Genomic DNA, 18,612 nt, shown 5'->3' on the forward strand with positions numbered 1-18,612 from the left:
CACAGAGAGCAGGCAATGGCATAAACATAATCCCAAGGCCGTGCCGAGTTCAACGAGATATCCCGCTTGACCGTAGCTCGCTCGGTCTGAGCGCAGCGACCATGAGAAGAGTAGGCCCAAAATGAAGCCTGCACCAGAACGTCATTTGATTTTGGGTGACAGCGGCGGAACCGTTAGGTTTAGAAGGACAATTCAAACACAGGACTGTTCCTAAGGTCATCCCAATCTGTGCAAGCCTATCCTTGACCGTGTGGCATTAACCCTTCACAGTTAAAAGAAGGTGTTTACATCTAAACAGTTTGCATTGACTTCTCTCCCATAGGAATACATTGCCTTCACCTCTAAATTCAACCTGAAGCCTATGTGGGTTATGAATGCCTTACGAACCTGTCTTCTATGACAGTCCATCAGACCACAATGAGGTCTACCTGTGTCAATTCTAAGCTTCCTGGAGCAACCGGAAGTGGTTAAATTGACCCAAAAGGTATTTGGATGTACATCACCAGCAAAGGTGAAAATGACTCTGCATTCAACCCTGTGTAGATCAGTCAATTCTCAACGTAAAGACTTAAAACTCAGGATTCTGTAATAGAATACCCCAATGAGGATGTGTGTTGAGTTACAGCTTCCTGTGCCAACCGGAAGTGCCATAATTGGTGTCTCAGGGGCTGTTTGGAAGGGTTAAAAAAATCTGATCTGTTCAAAACTTCATATGTGTGATTAGGCAACCCCCATGAACTGTAAATCAGTCATTTTTCCCATAAAAATTCAAAGGAACACTAAATCACACAGATACACAACTTGGAAGGAGGGACGTATTGGGGTGCGTAGAGACTGACACTGCCTCCAATAGTTAGCTTTGTTCGAGCTAAAAAAGAACCGTCAGACCTAGAGTTCCGAAACTTTAGAAACCTGTTCTAGACCTCAGGTCGATAGTGCGTGGTGAGTTAGGTGGCTCTAGAAGGTTCTCGGACCGAGAAACAGCCTCGTACATTTGCAATGACTTCAATTCATTTTGACCATTACAAAAATGGCGACATTTAGAAAAGTCTCAGAGACACAAGACTAGGTGCATTGAAACCGGCTCGGCCCATAGAGACGGACCCCAACGTTTCTGTCCCATAGCTCATTCAAGGACCCCATAGCAAGGCATGGAAAAAATTAGATTTTCAGCACCAATTAGGGTTTTACTCGGACACCAAATGACCTATCGAGCTGAAACTTGGGATTCGGGGTCGCCTCAGCTAGGCCTACACATAACACAAGAAATGGACCCGCAGCTAAAACGTAACTACGTGTTTTATGGTCTTTTTATGGTTTGAACCGAAGGCGTTGTGAATTTTGGGCCAGCTCTGAAGTATGTGATACTTGGCTCCTAAACGAGTTGGGAAAAGTGGGTTTGGTGTCAGTTTGTATCAGTTTGGTGTCAGAATGATATCAAATTGACTGATGGACGGTGACTTGCTGGTGACTCTTGTCCATTTGCAATATGTTTAAACGCTGAGGTACCATCACCAAAAGTGACATTCTGAAATCAACCCTAACGAGCGATGGAGAGGTACCAGAATCACTGCCCAGCCATCCCGAGTTCATCGGGCCAGTCAATTTGGCATTCCTGAACGATTTTTATAGCATGACAAATTCGTGATGGTGAATGCCCAGTTAACCATATTGCAAATGCACAGTGACTTTGCAAGAGTGAGAAAACATCAACAAATGGACATTCTGAAATCAACCCTAACGAGCGTTGGAGAGGTACCAGAATCACTGCCCAGCCATCCAGAGTTCATCGGGCCAGTCAATTTGGCATTCCTGCACGATTTTCAGTGACTTTGCAAAAGTGAGAAAACATTTGCAATATGTTTTAACAGTGAGGTACCATCACCAAAAGTGACATTCTGAAATCAACCCTAATGAGCGATGGAGAGGTACCAGAATCACTGCCCAGCCATCCCGAGTTCATCGGGCCAGTCAATTTGGCATTCCTGAACGATTTTTATAGCATGACAAATTTGTGATGGTGAATGCCCAGTTAACCATATTGCAAATGCACAGTGACTTTGCAAGAGTGAGAAAACATCAACAAATGGACATTCTGAAATCAACCCTAACGAGCGTTGGAGAGGTACCAGAATCACTGCCCAGCCATCCAGAGTTCATCGGGCCAGTCAATTTGGCATTCCTGCACGATTTTCAGTGACTTTGCAAAAGTGAGAAAACATTTGCAATATGTTTTAACAGTGAGGTACCATCACCAAAAGTGACATTCTGAAATCAACCCTAACGAGCGATGGAGAGGTACCAGAATCACTGCCCAGCCATCCCGAGTTCATCGGGCCAGTCAATTTGGCATTCCTGAACGATTTTTATAGCATGACAAATTCGTGATGGTGAATGCCCAGTTAACCATATTGCAAATGCACAGTGACTTTGCAAAAGTGAGAAAACATAAACAAATGGACATGATGAAATCAACACCACGAGTGATTGAAAGGAACAACAATCACTGCCCGGCCATCCCGAGTTCATCAGGCCAGTCAATTTTGCATTTCTGCAGGATTTTTCAGCATGTCAAATTTCTTATGACATTTGGCCCCCACAAAACATATGCCTTATGCACAAGTAAAAATAATAATAATTGTGATAATAAAATATGACTGAAGTATGTTGATACAGTTCTTATACGTGTGTAATTGACACAAAATTCTAAAGAATTTCGAAAAACGGTCCAGAAAGCACTTTTTTAGGGGTGTGTGAAGTTTTTTATGAAATTTTGCAATTATTGACTTTTGACTTCTGACTTCCTATGAAATCATATTGCAAATGGAGAAAACATATGCAATAATGCGCAAGTAAAAAAAAAATACAAAATTATGATAATAAAATTGGACAAAAGTATAATTTTTTCAAAATTTGTCTTTTGGATGTTGACTTGGGGTCCATTTCCTATATGAAAAACCACGGTGGAGCGCACACACCACCTGTTGGATTTTTGAAGTGTTACAACTGGCAATTGCCATATGCCATTTGCAAAACATTTTGCATGAATCAACGCCGATTTGGGTGGTATTGTCCATCGTGTACATGGTTTGTACTATGCCAATGGTTTCCCATTCATTTTTGTCCATTTCAGGGGGGTATTCCCTTACATAGTACACAGCCCATCTGTAAATAGCCCATCCAACTACCTCATCCCCACACTGTTATTTGATTTATTTTGCTCCTTTGCACCCCAGTATCTCTACTTGCACACTCATCTTCTGCACATCTACCTTTCCAGTGTTTTATTGCTGTATTGTAATTATTTCACCACTATGGCCTATTTATTGCCTTACCTCCTTAATCTTACCTCATTTTCACACACTGTATATAGACTTTTTCTATTGTATTATTGACTGTATGTTTGTTTTACTCCATGTGTAACTCTGTTGTTTGTGTCACACTGCTTTGCTTTATCTTGGCCAGGTCACAGTTGTAAATGAGAACTTGTTCTCAACTGGCCACCTGGTTAAACAAAGGGGAAATAAATGTAAAAAATGTAAAAACACAGTGGACATTTGACTGCTTCTAGTAGGGTGAGACCGGGTGCTGCAGACGCTTCTCCTATTTGTTGATACATATGTTGAAGAGGGTGGGGCTTTAGCTGCATCCCTGTCTCACCCCATGACCCCGTGGAAAGACATGTTTGTGTTTTTTGCCAATTTTAACCGCACACTTGTTTGTGTACATGGATTTTACAATGTTGTATGTTTTTCCCCAAAACCACTTTCCATCCATTTGTATAGCAAACCCTCATGCCAATTTGAGTCTAAGGCTTTTTTGAAATCCACAAAGCATGAGAACACTTTGCCTTGGTTTTGGTTTGTTTGTTTGTCTGTCATTTAGGGTGTGCAAGTTGAAAATGTGGTCTGTCATACGATAATTTGGTTAAAAATTTGACATTTGCTCAGTACATCGTCTTCGATGGGAAATGGTACGAGTCTGCTGTTAATGATAATGCAGAGGATTTTCCCAAGGTTACTGTTGACGCATATTCCACGGTAGTTATTGGGGTCAAATTTGTCTCCATTTTTGTGGATTGGGGTGATCAGTCCTTGGTTCCAAATATTGGGGAAGATGCCAGAGCTAAGGATGATGTTAAAGAGTTTTAGTATAGCCAATTGGAATTTGTGGTCTGTATAGTCATTTAATTTAGGATACCATCCACCCCACAAGTCTTTCTGGGTTGGAGGGTTTGTATTTTGTTCTGTACTTCATTCAATGTAATTAGAGAATCCAGTGGGTTCTGGTCGTCTTTAATAGTTGATTCTAAGATTTGCATTTTCTCCTGAAGTTCATTCAATGTTATTGGAGAATCCAGTGGGTTCTGGTCGTCTTTAATAGTTGAATCTAAGATTTGTATTTAATCATGTATATGTTTTTGCTGTTTGTTCTTTTTTATAGAGCCAAAAATATTGGAGAAGTGGTTTATCCTCCACACATCTCCGTTTTGGAAAGATAACCCTTTGTGTTGTTGTTTGTTTAAAGTTTTCCAATTTTCACCAGAAGTGTTTAGATTCTATGGATTCTTCAGTTGCATTGAGCTGATTTCTGACGTGCTGTTCCTTCTTTTTCCGTAGTGTATTTCTGTATTAATTTATTGATCCACCATAGTGAAGGAGTAGACTCAGGTTTTCTTGGGTCTCATGTTTTTGGTTGGATGGGTTTCTCAATTTCTTTCTTAGGTTTTTGCATTCTTCATCAAATAATTTTGTCATTGTGGTTATTTGTCTTAGGTTGTCTGATTTACATGTGTTGATTTATAGGGAAGCTGACAGATGAAATATACTGTTGAGGTTTTCTACTGCCAAGTTTACAACTTCACTATTACAGTGAAACCTTTCGTCCAGGAAATTGTCTGTTTAGATGTTCTACTGCCAAGTTTACAACTTTACTATTACAATGAAACCTTTTGTCCAGGAAATTGTCTAGAAGGGATTTAATTTGTTGTTGCCTAATTGTTTTTTGGTAGACTTCCACACTATTTTCCTTCAGTTTCTTAATATTATTCAGTTCCTTTGGCTTTGATGCCTCATGGGTGAGTATCGCTCCGTTCAAGTAGACTGTGATTTTGCGGTGATCTGATAGGGGTGTCAGTGGGCTGACTGTGAACGCTCTGAGAGACTCTGGGTTGAGGTCAGTGATAAAGTAGTCTACAGTACTATAGGTGTACCTACTGAAACATTGAAGCCTCTCTCTCTCTCTTTCAATCTCTCTCAATTCAATTTAATTTCAATTTAAGGTGTTTATTGGCATGAGAAACATATGTTTACAATACCAAAGCAAGTGAAATAGATAATAAACAAAAGTGTAATAAACAATAAAAAGTAACAGTAAACATTACACTCACCAAAGTTCCAAAATAATGTACATTTCAAATGTCATATTTTGTCTATATACAGCGTTCTAAAGGTATGCAAATAGTTAAGTACAAAAGGGAAAATAAATAAGCATAAATATGGGTTGTATTTACAATGGTGTTTGTTCTTCACTGGTTGTAATTTTCTTGTGGCAACAGGTCATAAATCTTGCTGCTGTAATTGCACACTTTCTCTCTCTCTCTTTGTCTCTCTCTCTCTTCTCCAGATTGGAGACATTATCCTGCACAATCCCCAAATGCAACACACTATGTTACCACACAGCTATAAACACACAATGACAAAGGGTTTGTTTGTCTGGAAGTGTGTGTGTGGAAGTCATTATGGGTCATTATGGGTGTACTACAGTTTCTGATCTAAGGACAATACAAAACCCAGATGATGATGATGAGGGAGACTGAACCGCAATCCTCCTCTTCATTTCCTGACAGGAAATACCTCTTCTCCCAGATACCAGTTCACTTTAGGTTAGTGCTATCTGGAATCCTCGGGAACGTCTCTACCCTTAAACACTAACCCTTACCTTAACCATTACTTAAGCGTTTACATTTTCAAATTAAGTAGGGTGATGTCAGAGTTGGGGTGTTTCAAGGATCCCATTTAGACCTTTCTGTCCACTTTATGAGGTTTGGGGATAATAACTGTAATAATGGACCCCCAGTTTAATGGCAGCCATATAATAATGGACCCCCAGTTTAATGGTAGTCAGATAATAATGGACCCCCAGTTTAATGGCAGTCATATAATAATGGACCCCCAGTTTAATGGAAGTCATATAATAATGGACCCCCAGTTTAATGCTACTATTATAATAATGGACCCCCAGTTTAATGGCAGTCATATAATAATGTACCCCCAGTTTAATGGTAGTCATAAAATAATGGACCCCCAGTTTAATGGCAGTCATATAATAATGGACACCCAGTTTAATGGCAGTCATATAATAATGGACCCCCAGTTTAATGCTACTATTATAATAATGGACCCCCAGTTTAATGGCAGTCATATAATAATGTACCCCCAGTTTAATGGTAGTCATATAATAATGGACCCCCAGTTTAATGGCAGTCATATAATAATGGACCCCCAGTTTAATGGCAGCCATATTGCACACTGAAATTGAGTTGGATCGACCGGCACTACTCCGCCCACCAATGTAGAACTGTGTCGAGTCATGTTTGATTTTATTGACGTTGATATCTTTCAATCACAGGGTTGCCCAAAACGAGTTGTTGACATCTATGAATAAACTACACTTTATTACAAAAAGGGTGCCAAAATGATTATTCAACTGTCCCCATAACAGAAACGTTAGGTTCCAAGTAGAAGCCTTTCGGAACCCTCTGTGTTCTACATGGAGCCCAAAAGGGTTCTACCTGGAACCAACAAGGATTATTCAACTGTCCCCATAGGAGAAACGTTAGGTTCCAAGTAGAAGCCTTTTGGTTCTACATGGAGCCCATGTAGACTGAAACCAACAAGGATTATTCTAAGGGGTTCTCCTATGGTGACAGCAGAAGTATCCTTTTTAGGTTCTAGAAAGCTCCTTTTATTATTTTTTGTATCCTTTATTTAACAAGGCAAGTCATTTTAGAACAAATTCTTATTTTCAATGACAGCCTACCGGGGAACAGTGGGTTAACTGCCTGTTCAGGGGCAGAACTACAGATTTGTTTTTACCTTGTCAGCTCTGAGATTTGATCCATCAACATTTCGGTTATTGGCCCAACGCTCTAATATAATAATAATAATAATATATCCCATTTAGCAGACGCTTTTGTCCAAAGCGACTTACAAGTCGGCTGGGGCCACTACTTTTGCATATGGGTGGCCCCAGTGGGAAACGAACCCACGACGCTTGGCGTTGCAAGCGCCATGCTCTACCGACTGAGCCACACAGGACCCACCAGGTTACCTGTCACCGCATAGCTCTTTTCTTTCTAAGGGTTCATGATCATCTTTTAAAAATCGTACTTGAACTCTTTGATGCAGTTTCCCTGATCCTGATCCTCAGCTCTTCCAGCTGCTCACTGTGTTTGGTAAGAGTCAATGAACCAAGGCATTCAAAACAGGCATTATAGTAACTAACTCAAGCTAGGTCAACCAGCATCCTATTAAACTAAAGCTGCATTTGGTACCCATGACCTTTAAGTGTTCATTCCAGGTGAAGCTGGTTAAGAGAACGCCACGAGAGTGTAAATCTGTACTCAAGGCAAAGGGTGGCAACTTTGAAGAATCTCAAATATAAAATAGAATTTGATTAACACTTTTTTGGTTACTACATGACTCCATACATGACTCCATATGTGACTCCATACGTGACTCCATATGTGACTCCATATGTGATTCCATATATGATTCCATATGTGATTCCATCTGTGACTCCATATGTGATTCCATATGTGACTCCATACGTGACTCCATACGTGGTTCCATATGTGACTCCATATGTGACTCCATATGTGATTCCATATGTGACTCCATACGTGACTCCATACGTGACTCCATACGTGACTCCATACGTGACTCCATATGTGACTCCATACGTGACTCCATACGTGACTCCATATGTGACTCCATATGTGACTCCATATGTGCCATTCCATAGTTTTGATGTCCTCACTATTATTCTACAATGTAGAAAATAGTTTTTTTTAAATTAAGAAGAAAACTCTTTGACGGTAGGTGTTGCAAAACGTTTAACCGGTAGTCCACATCCATATGTGATCTCTGTGGAAATATAAACCAACCACCATGCTCTTACCACCCGAGCCAAACAGTTCAACGAACCTCTATTCTTTACAAACTTCTCTCTCCTTGACACACACGTCTCTATTCCTGACCTACCTGTATGTTGAGTCGTCCTCTGTGTGCTCCCAGCCCGTAACGTCTCATCGTGGAGGCATGGAGCTGAAAGTCATCAATCTTCAGGGTCTCTAGTCCCATTGGAGGGCATTCTGAAGGAACAAACCACAAGGTGAGTACTGTGAAGGAACTAAACCACATGGTTAGTACTGTGAAGGATGTAAACCACATGGTTAGTACTGTGAAGGAACTAAACCACAAGGTGAGTACTGTGAAGGAACTAAACCACATGGTTAGTACTGTGAAGGATCTAAACCACATGGTTAGTACTGTGAAGGAACTAAACCACATGGTTAGTACTGTGAAGGATCTAAACCACATGGTTAGTACTGTGAAGGAACTAAACCACATGGTTAGTACTGTGAAGGAACTAAACCACATGGTTAGTACTGTGAAGGAACTAAACCACTTGGTTAGTACTGTGAAGGAACTAAACCACATGGTTAGTACTGTGAAGGATCTAAACCACTTGGTTAGTACTGTGAAGGAACTAAACCACTTGGTTAGTACTGTGAAGGAACTAAACCACATGGTTAGTACTGTGAAGGATCTAAACCACATGGTTAGTACTGTGAAGGAACTAAACCACATGGTTAGTACTGTGAAGAAACTCAACCACGTGGTTAGTACTGTGAAGGTACTAAACCACTTGGTTAGTACTGTGAAGGAACTAAACCACTTGGTTAGTACTGTGAAGGAACTAAACCACATGGTTAGTACTGTGAAGGAACTCAACCACATGGTTAGTACTGTGAAGGAACTCAACCACGTGGTTAGTACTGTGAAGGTACAAAACCATGTGGTTAGTACTGTGAAGGAACGAAACCACATGGTTAGTACTGTGAAGGATCTAAACCACATGGTTAGTACTGTGAAGGAACTAAACCACATGGTTTGTACTGTGAAGGAACTAAACCACATGGTTAGTACTGTGAAGGAACTAAACCACATGGTTAGTACTGTGAAGGAACTAAACCACTTGGTTAGTACTGTGAAGGAACTAAACCACATGGTTAGTACTGTGAAGGATCTAAACCACATGGTTAGTACTGTGAAGGAACTAAACCACATGGTTTGTACTGTGAAGGAACTAAACCACATGGTTAGTACTGTGAAGGAACTAAACCACATGGTTAGTACTGTGAAGGAACTAAACCACATGGTTAGTACTGTGAAGGAACTAAACCACATGGTTAGTACTGTGAAGGAACTAAACCACTTGGTTAGTACTGTGAAGGAACTAAACCACATGGTTAGTACTGTGAAGGAACTAAACCACTTGGTTAGTACTCTGGTCTCCAGTCCAATGGGATGGCATTCTGATTGGTTAGTACTCTGGTCTCCAGTCCAATGGGATGGCATTCTGATTGGGTAGTACTGTGGAACCATTATCAGGGCTGACCAATAAAAAGAGGTAGAAGAAGAGACTGCTGAGATGCTGGAATGAGAGACACACCAATCAACACACACACACACACACACACACACACACACACACACACACACACCCACACTGTTCACCCACGACTACGTGGTAAAACACGACTCCATCATCGTTTGTGGACAACCCAACAGTGGTAGGTCTGATCAGTGACGACAAGGAGGAGGTCAGAGACCTGGCAGTGTGGACAACAACCTCTCCCTCAACGTCAGCAAGACCAAGGAGCTGATAGTGGCCTGCAGGAAACAGGGGGGGTGCACGGCCCCCCATCCACATTGCGTGGCTGCAGAGGAGAGGGTCAATAGCTTCAAGAGGACAGACACATCACAGCGCCTGAAGAGATGTGTCTTGACCCCTCAGATCCTCAAGAACGTCTATAGATGCACCATTGAGAGCATCTGGTCTGGCTGCATCACCGCCTGGTACGGCAACTGCACCGGCCTCAACCACAAGAGGGTGGTACGGACGGCCCAGTACATCACTGTGAGTGAGCTCCCTGCCCCACAGGACATTTTACACCACGCGTCTCTGGAAGGCAGGGTAGCCGAGTGGTTGGAGCGTTGGACTAGTCACCGAAAGGTTGCAAGTTCGAATCCCCGAGCTGACAAGGTACAAATCTGTCGTTCTGCCCCTGAACAGGCAGTTAACCCTAGGCCGTCATTGAAAATAATAATTTGTTCTTAACTGACTTGCCTAGTAAAATAAAGGTAAATTAATTAAAGGCCCGGAAGATCGTCGAGGACTCCAGTCAACCGAGCTACGGACTGTTCACTCCGTTACCATCTGGCAAACAGGATAGGAGTGTCGCGTCTCGGACCAACAGGCTCCGAGACAGCTTCTACCAGCAGACCATCAGAATGCTGAACAGATAACCCCAGCTGTCTACTGGCTCAGACCTGCTGTTCATCTGCACCTTAGAGACTATTCACTAGTGTGTGTGTGTGTGTGTGTGTGTGTGTGTGTGTGTGTGTGTGTGTGTGTGTGTGTGTGTGTGTGTGTGTGTGTGTGTGTGTGTGTGTGTGTGTGTGTGTGTGTGTGTGTGTGTGTGTGTGTGTGTGTGTGTGTGTGTGTGTGTGTGTGTGTGTGTGTGTGTGTGTGTGTGTGTGTGTGTGTGTGTGTGTGTGTGTTACTATTTATTAAATTGCTTTGCCAAAAAGACACTGCCCTACCAAGAGAATGCTCTATCAAGACACTGCCCTACCAAGTTACTGCCAAACAAAGACACTGCTCTACCAAGTTACTGCCCTACCAAGACACTGCCCTACCAATACACTGCCCTACCAATACACTGCACTACCAAGACACTGCCCTACAAAGTTACTGCCCTACCAAGTTACTGCCTTACCAAGACACTTCTATGTAGTCTGCAAATTATACAGATTCTATATATTCTACATTTTCTATAGATTCTAAATATTTTATATATTCTACATATTCAACAGATTCTAAATATTCGGTATATTCTACAGATTCAACACATTCTTAAAATTCTACATATTATATATATTTAACACATTGTAAATGTTCTACATATTCTATAGATTCTACATTTTCTTTATATTCTATATATTCAATAGATTCTACATATTCCATAGATTCTACATGTTCTATAGATTCTACAGATTCTACAGAGTCTATATATTCTAAATATTCTACATATTCCACACATTCTAAATATTCTAAATATACTATATATTCTATATATTATACATATTCTACACATTCTAAATATTATACATATTCTACACATTCTAAATATTCTAAATATTCTATATATTCTACATATTCTACACATTCTACATTTTCTAAATATTCTATAAATTCTACATATCCCACATACTCTATATATTCTTTATATTCTACATATTCTACACATTCTAAATATTCTATATATTCTACATATTCTACACATTCTACATTTTCTAAATATTCTATAAATTCTACATATCCCACATACTCTAAATATTCTATACATTCTACATATTCTACACATTCTAAATTTTCTAAATATTCTATGAATTCTGCATATCCCACATACTCTATATATTATATATATTCTACATATTCTACACATTCTAAATGTTCTAAATATTCTATGAATTCTGCATATCCCACATACTCTATATATTCTACATATTCTACACATTCTAAATATTCTAAATGTTCTATACATTCTACATATCCCACATACTCTAAATATTCTATACATTCTACATATTCTACACATTCTAAATTTTCTAAATATTCTATGAATTCTGCATATCCCACATACTCTATATATTATATGTATTCTACATATTCTACACATTCTAAATGTTCTAAATATTCTATGAATTCTGCATTTCCCACATACTCTATATATTCTACACATTCAAAATTTTCTAAATATTCTATGAATTCTGCATATCCCACATACTCTATATATTATATGTATTCTACATATTCTACACATTCTAAATGTTCTAAATATTCTATGAATTCTGCATTTCCCACATACTCTATATATTCTACATATTCTACACATTCTAAACATTCTATATATTCTACATATTCTACATATTCTACACATTCTAAATGTTCTAAATATTCTATGAATTCTACATATCCCACATACTCTATATATTCTACATATTCTACACATTCTAAATATTCTAAATATTCTATACATTCTGCATATCCCACATACTCTATATATTATATATATTCTACATATTCTACACATTCTAAATGTTCTAAATATTCTATGAATTCTGCATATCCCACATACTCTATATATTCTAAATATTCTACACATTCTAAATATTCTAAATGTTCTATACATTCTACATATCCCACATACTCTAAATATTCTATACATTCTACATATTCTACACATTCTAAATTTTCTAAATATTCTATGAATTCTGCATATCCCACATACTCTATATATTATATGTATTCTACATATTCTACACATTCTAAATGTTCTAAATATTCTATGAATTCTGCATTTCCCACATACTCTATATATTCTACATATTCTACACATTCTAAACATTCAATATATTCTACATATTCTACATATTCTACACATTCTAAATGTTCTAAATATTCTATGAATTCTACATATCCCACATACTCTATATATTCTACATATTCTACACATTCTAAATATTCTAAATGTTCTATACATTCTACATATCCCACATACTCTATATATTATATATATTGTACATATTCTACACATTCTAAATGTTCTAAATATTCTATGAATTCTGCATATCCCACATACTCTATATATTATACATATACTACACATTCTAAATATTCTAAATATTCTATACATTCTACATATTCTACACATTCTACATTTTCTAAATATTCTATGAATTCTACATATCCCACATACTCTATATATTATATATATTCTACATATTTTCATCGTATTCCATATATTCTATGGATTTTTCATATTATATCGATTCCACATATTCCATAACTTACACATTTTCTAAATATTCTATTGATTTACATATTCTAGAAATTCTACATATTCTAAATATTATACATATTCTAAATATTATACATATTTTAAAGATTCTACGTATATCAAAGTCTACATTTTCTATATGTTCTACATATCCTATATATTCTACATATTCTATAGATTTGACATACTCCTGAACATCTAATCAAACTATTTGCATTGCCCCCCCCCCTCCCCACACCACTGCCTCTCTCTGTCATCTGTGCATAGTCACTTTAATATCGCTACCGACAGGAACTGTACATACTACCTCAACTAACCCGTTGCACCCACACATTGACTCTGTACCGGTACCCCCTGTATATAGCCTCCACATTGACTCTGTACCGGTTCCCCCTGTATATAGCCTCCACATTGACTCTGTACCGGTACCCCCTGTATATAGCCTCCACATTGACTCTGTACCGGTACCCCCTGTATATAGCCTCCACATTGACTCTGTACCGGTACCCCCTGTATATAGCCTCCACATTGAGTCTGTACCAGTACCCCCTGTATATAGCCTCCACATTGACTCTGTACCGGTTCCCCCTGTATATAGCCTCCACATTGACTCTGTACCGGTACCCCCTGTATATAGCCTCCACATTGACCCCTGTATATAGCCTCCACATTGACTCTGTACCGGTTCCCCCTGTATATAGCCTCCACATTGACTCTGTACCGGTACCCCCTGTATATAGCCTCCACATTGACTCTGTACCGGTACCCCCTGTATATAGCCTCCACATTGACTCTGTACCGGTACCCCCTGTATATAGCCTCCACATTGACTCTGTACCGGTACCCCCTGTATATAGCCTCCACATTGACTCTGTACCGGTACCCCCTGTATATAGCCTCCACATTGACTCTGTACCGGTACCCCCTGTATATAGCCTCCACATTGACTCTGTACCGGTAACCCCTGTATATAGCCTCCACATCGACTCTGTACCGGTACCCCCTGTATATAGCCTCCACATTGACTCTGTACCGGTACCCCCTGTATATAGCCTCCACATTGACTCTGTACTGGTATCCCCTGTATATAGCCTCCACATTGACTCTGTACCGGTACCCCCTGTATATAGCCTCCACATTGACTCTGTACTGGTATCCCCTGTATATAGCCTCCACATTGACTCTGTACAAATGAGTGATCTCCTCTAGTGAAAACCAAGTTCCGCTTCCCAAATGGCCCTCCAAATCCCTACGAAGTGCACTACTTTTAACCAAGGTCCATAGAGGCCAAGGAGTGCACTATAATAGTGAAAGGGGTCCATTTGGGAAGCTGGCCACCAGATGGTCTAACAGCTTCTTGGTATTCAAACAGAGGAGGAGTGCTGATCTAAGATCAGTTTAGGGTTTTTATATAACAATGACTCTTATATGGACAGGGGTGGGAGTGCTGATCTAAGACCAGTTTAGGGTTTTTATATAACAACGACTCTTATATGGACAGGGGTGGGGGTGCTACTCTTATATGAACAGGGGTGGGGGTGCTGATCTAAGATCAGTTTAGGGTTTTTATATAACAATGACTCTTATATGGACAGGGGTGGGAGTGCTGATCTAAGACCAGTTTAGGGTTTTTATATAACAACGACTCTTATATGGACAGGGGTGGGGGTGCTACTCTTATATGAACAGGGGTGGGGGTGCTGATAAAAGATCAGTTTAGGGTTTTTATTTAACAATGACTCTTATATGGACAGGGGTGGGGGTGCTGATCTAAGATCAGTTTAGGGTTTTTATATAACAATGACTCTTATATGGACAGGGGTGGGGGACCTGATCTAAGATCAGTTTAGGGTTTTTAAATATAACAATAGATACCATTATATAGACAGGGGTGGGGGGGTCTGACCTGATCCTAGACCACCTCTCTTACTCTGAGATGATTTGTGGATATGGGCCCATGATCGTGATGTTTGGGAGGAGAGAGGACCACTCCAAACTAAACCACAGCTCTGGGAGATTTTCAAAGCAGCTATTTCTGCCCGGGCATTCGTCTGTTTGTACGTGCAGCATGGCCTGGCCTTCCAATACGCTGCTGTCTCGTGGCCAAATCTATTCTGTTTGCTACGTCGGTGGAGACAGAGTTGGCTGTCGCATATGAACAGGATGACAACTGAATTAGAAGCAGATGAGCGTTGACTATTGAATCATTCACTTACTCAGAAAATGGTATTTGTATCTGTATGAAATGGTATGGTATGAGTATCTGTATGGAATAGTATGAGTATCTGTATGGAATGGTATGAGTATCTGTATGGAATGGAATGGTATGAGTATCTGTATGGAATGGGATGGTATGGGTATCTGTATGGAATGGAATGGTATGAGTATCTGTATGGAATGGAATGGTATGAGTATCTGTATGGAATGGAATGGTATGAGTATCTGTATGGAATGGGATGGTATGAGTATCTGTATAGAATGGAATGGTATGAGTATCTGTATGGAATGGAATGGTATGAGTATCTGTATGGAATGGAATGGTATGAGTATCTGTATGGAATGGTATGAGTATCTGTATGGAATGGTATGAGTATCTGTATGGAATGGAATGGTATGAGTATCTGTATGGAATGGTATGAGTATCTGTATGGAATGGAATGGAATGGTATGAGTATCTGTATGGAATGGTATGAGTATCTGTATGGAATGGAATGGTATGAGTATCTGTATGGAATGGAATGGTATGAGTATCTGTATGGAATGGGATGGTATGAGTATCTGTATGGAATGGTATGAGTATCTGTATGGAATGGTATGAGTATCTGTATGGAATGGAATGGTATGAGTATCTGTATGGAAAGGTATGAGTATCTGTATGAGCTGTCTCTCTATCACTACCTGTCTCTCTATCTCTACCTGTCTCTCTATCTCCTCCTGTCTCTCTCTACCTGTCTCTCTCTCTACCTGTCTCTCTCTCTACCTGTCTCTCTCTCTCTACCTGTCTCTCATCTCTCTACCTGTCTTTCCTCTCTCTACCTGTCTCTCTATCACTACCTCTCTCTCTCTCTACCTGTCTCTCTATCACTACCTGTCTCTCTCTACCTGTCTCTCTATCACTACCTCTCTCTCTCTCTCTACCTGTCTCTCTATCACTACCTGTCTCTCTCTCTGCCTGTCTCCCTCTCTCTACCTGTCTCCCTCTCTCTACCTGTCTCTCTCTCTACCTGTCTCCCTCTCTCTACCGGTCTCCCTCACTCTACCTGTCTCCCTCACTCTACCTGTCTCCCTCTCTCTACCTGTCTCCCTCTCTCTCTCTCTCTCTCTCTCTCTACCTGTCTCTCTCTCTGACCCTGGATCATCCTCCATCATACTCTAACAGGAACAGAGAGAGAGACACATAAATCCCACATATCCTGTGAGATCCAAAGACCACTTACTGATTTGATTAATAGAGCTCAGTCCATTTATCCCAGGCAGGCTTTATCAAATAGACTAAAACATTTAATCCTGTACGATAAGAGTCTAATAGCGAACAGGCCTGCAGCTTATCCACCAGAGGGCCTGGCCAATTAGTACGGTATTTACAGTATACAGGAAGGCAGCACCTGTGTTGCCCTTCATATGACCCAGAGTTGACGAACCAGAATATACAGTGCCTTGCGAAAGTATTCGACCCCCTTGAACTTTGCGCCCTTTTGCCATATTTCAGGCTTCAAACACAAAGATATAAAACTGTATTTTTTTGTGAAGAATCAACAACAAGTGGGACACAATCATGAAGTGGAACGACATTTATTGGATATTTCAAACTTTTTTAACAAATCAAAAACTGAAAAATTGGGCGTGCAAAATTATTCAGCCCCTTTTCTTTCAGTGCAGCAAACTCTCTCCAGAAGTTCAGAGGATCTCTGAATGATCCAATGTTGACCTAAATGACTAATGATGATAAATACAATCCACCTGTGTGTAATCAAGTCTCCGTATAAATGCACCTGCACTGTGATAGTCTCAGAGGTCCGTTAAAAGCGCAGAGAGCATCATGAAGAACAAGGAACACACCAGGCAGGTCCGAGATACTGTTGTGAAGAAGTTTAAAGCCGGATTTGGATACAAAAAGATTTCCCAAGCTTTAAACATCCAAAAGGAGCACTGTGCAAGCTATAATATTGAAATGGAAGGAGTATCAGACCACTGCAAATCTACCAAGACCTGGCCGTCCCTCTAAACTTTCAGCTCATACAAGGAGAAGACTGATCAGAGATGCAGCCAAGAGGCCCATGATCACTCTGGATGAACTGCAGAGATCTACAGCTGAGGTGGGAGACTCTGTCCATAGGACAACAATCAGTCATATATTGCACAAATCTGGCCTTTATGGAAGAGTGGCAAGAAGAAAGCCATTTCTTAAATATATCCATAAAAAGTGTCGTTTAAAGTTTGCCACAAGCCACCTGGGAGACACACCAAACATGTGGAAGAAGGTGCTCTGGTCAGATGAAACCAAAGTGGAACTTTTTGGCAACAATGCAAAATGTTATGTTTGGCGTAAAAGCAACACAGCTAATCACCCTGAACACACCATACCCACTGTCAAACATGGTGGTGGCAGCATCATGGTTTGGGCCTGCTTTTCTTCAGCAGGGACAGGGAAGATGGTTCAAATTGATGGGAAGATGGATGGAGCCAAATACAGGACCATTCTGGAAGAAAACCTGATGGAGTCTGCAAAAGACCTGAGACTGGGACGGAGATTTGTCTTCCAACAAGACAATGATCCAAAACATAAAGCAAAATCTACAATGGAATGGTTCAGAAATAAACATATCCAGGTGTTAGAATGGCCAAGTCAAAGTCCAGACCTGAATCCAATCGAGAATCTGTGGAAAGAACTGAAAACTGCTGTTCACAAATGCTCTCCATCCAACCTCACTGAGTTCGAGCTGTTTTGCAAAGAGGAATGGGAAAAATGTTCAGTCTCTCGATGTGCAAAACTGATAGAGACATACCCCAAGCGACTTACAGCTGTAATCGCAGCAAAAGGTGGCGCTACAAAGTATTAACTTAAGGGGGCTGAATAATTTTGCACGCCCAGTTTTTCAGTTTTTGTTTCGTTAAAAAGGTTTGAAATATCCAATAAATGTCATTCCACTTCATGATTGTGTCCCACTTGTTGTTGATTCTTCACAAAAAAATACAGTTTTATATCTTTATGTTTGAAGCCTGAAATGTGGCAAAAGGTCGCAAAGTTCAAGGGGGCCGAATACTTTCGCAAGGCACTGTACCGTAGGAAAGGAAACAGCAACATAACGTGTCTTAACAGGGTGTTGGACCACCAGAACAGGTAAACAGGTAACTACTAACATAACGTGTCTTAACAGGGTGTTGGACCACCAGAACAGGTAAACAGGTAACTACTAACA

The 18,612-nt window shown here is 40.1% G+C and overlaps 1 pseudogene; it reads right to left on the reverse strand.

Moving 5' to 3' along the window:
- Positions 1–18,612, reverse strand: part of LOC135511827 (inactive carboxypeptidase-like protein X2) — a 142,260-nt pseudogene that overhangs the window by 93,675 nt on the left and 29,973 nt on the right.

This window comes from Oncorhynchus masou, chromosome 24 (genome assembly GCF_036934945.1).
Source record: "Oncorhynchus masou masou isolate Uvic2021 chromosome 24, UVic_Omas_1.1, whole genome shotgun sequence".
Classification (NCBI taxonomy): domain Eukaryota; kingdom Metazoa; phylum Chordata; class Actinopteri; order Salmoniformes; family Salmonidae; genus Oncorhynchus; species Oncorhynchus masou.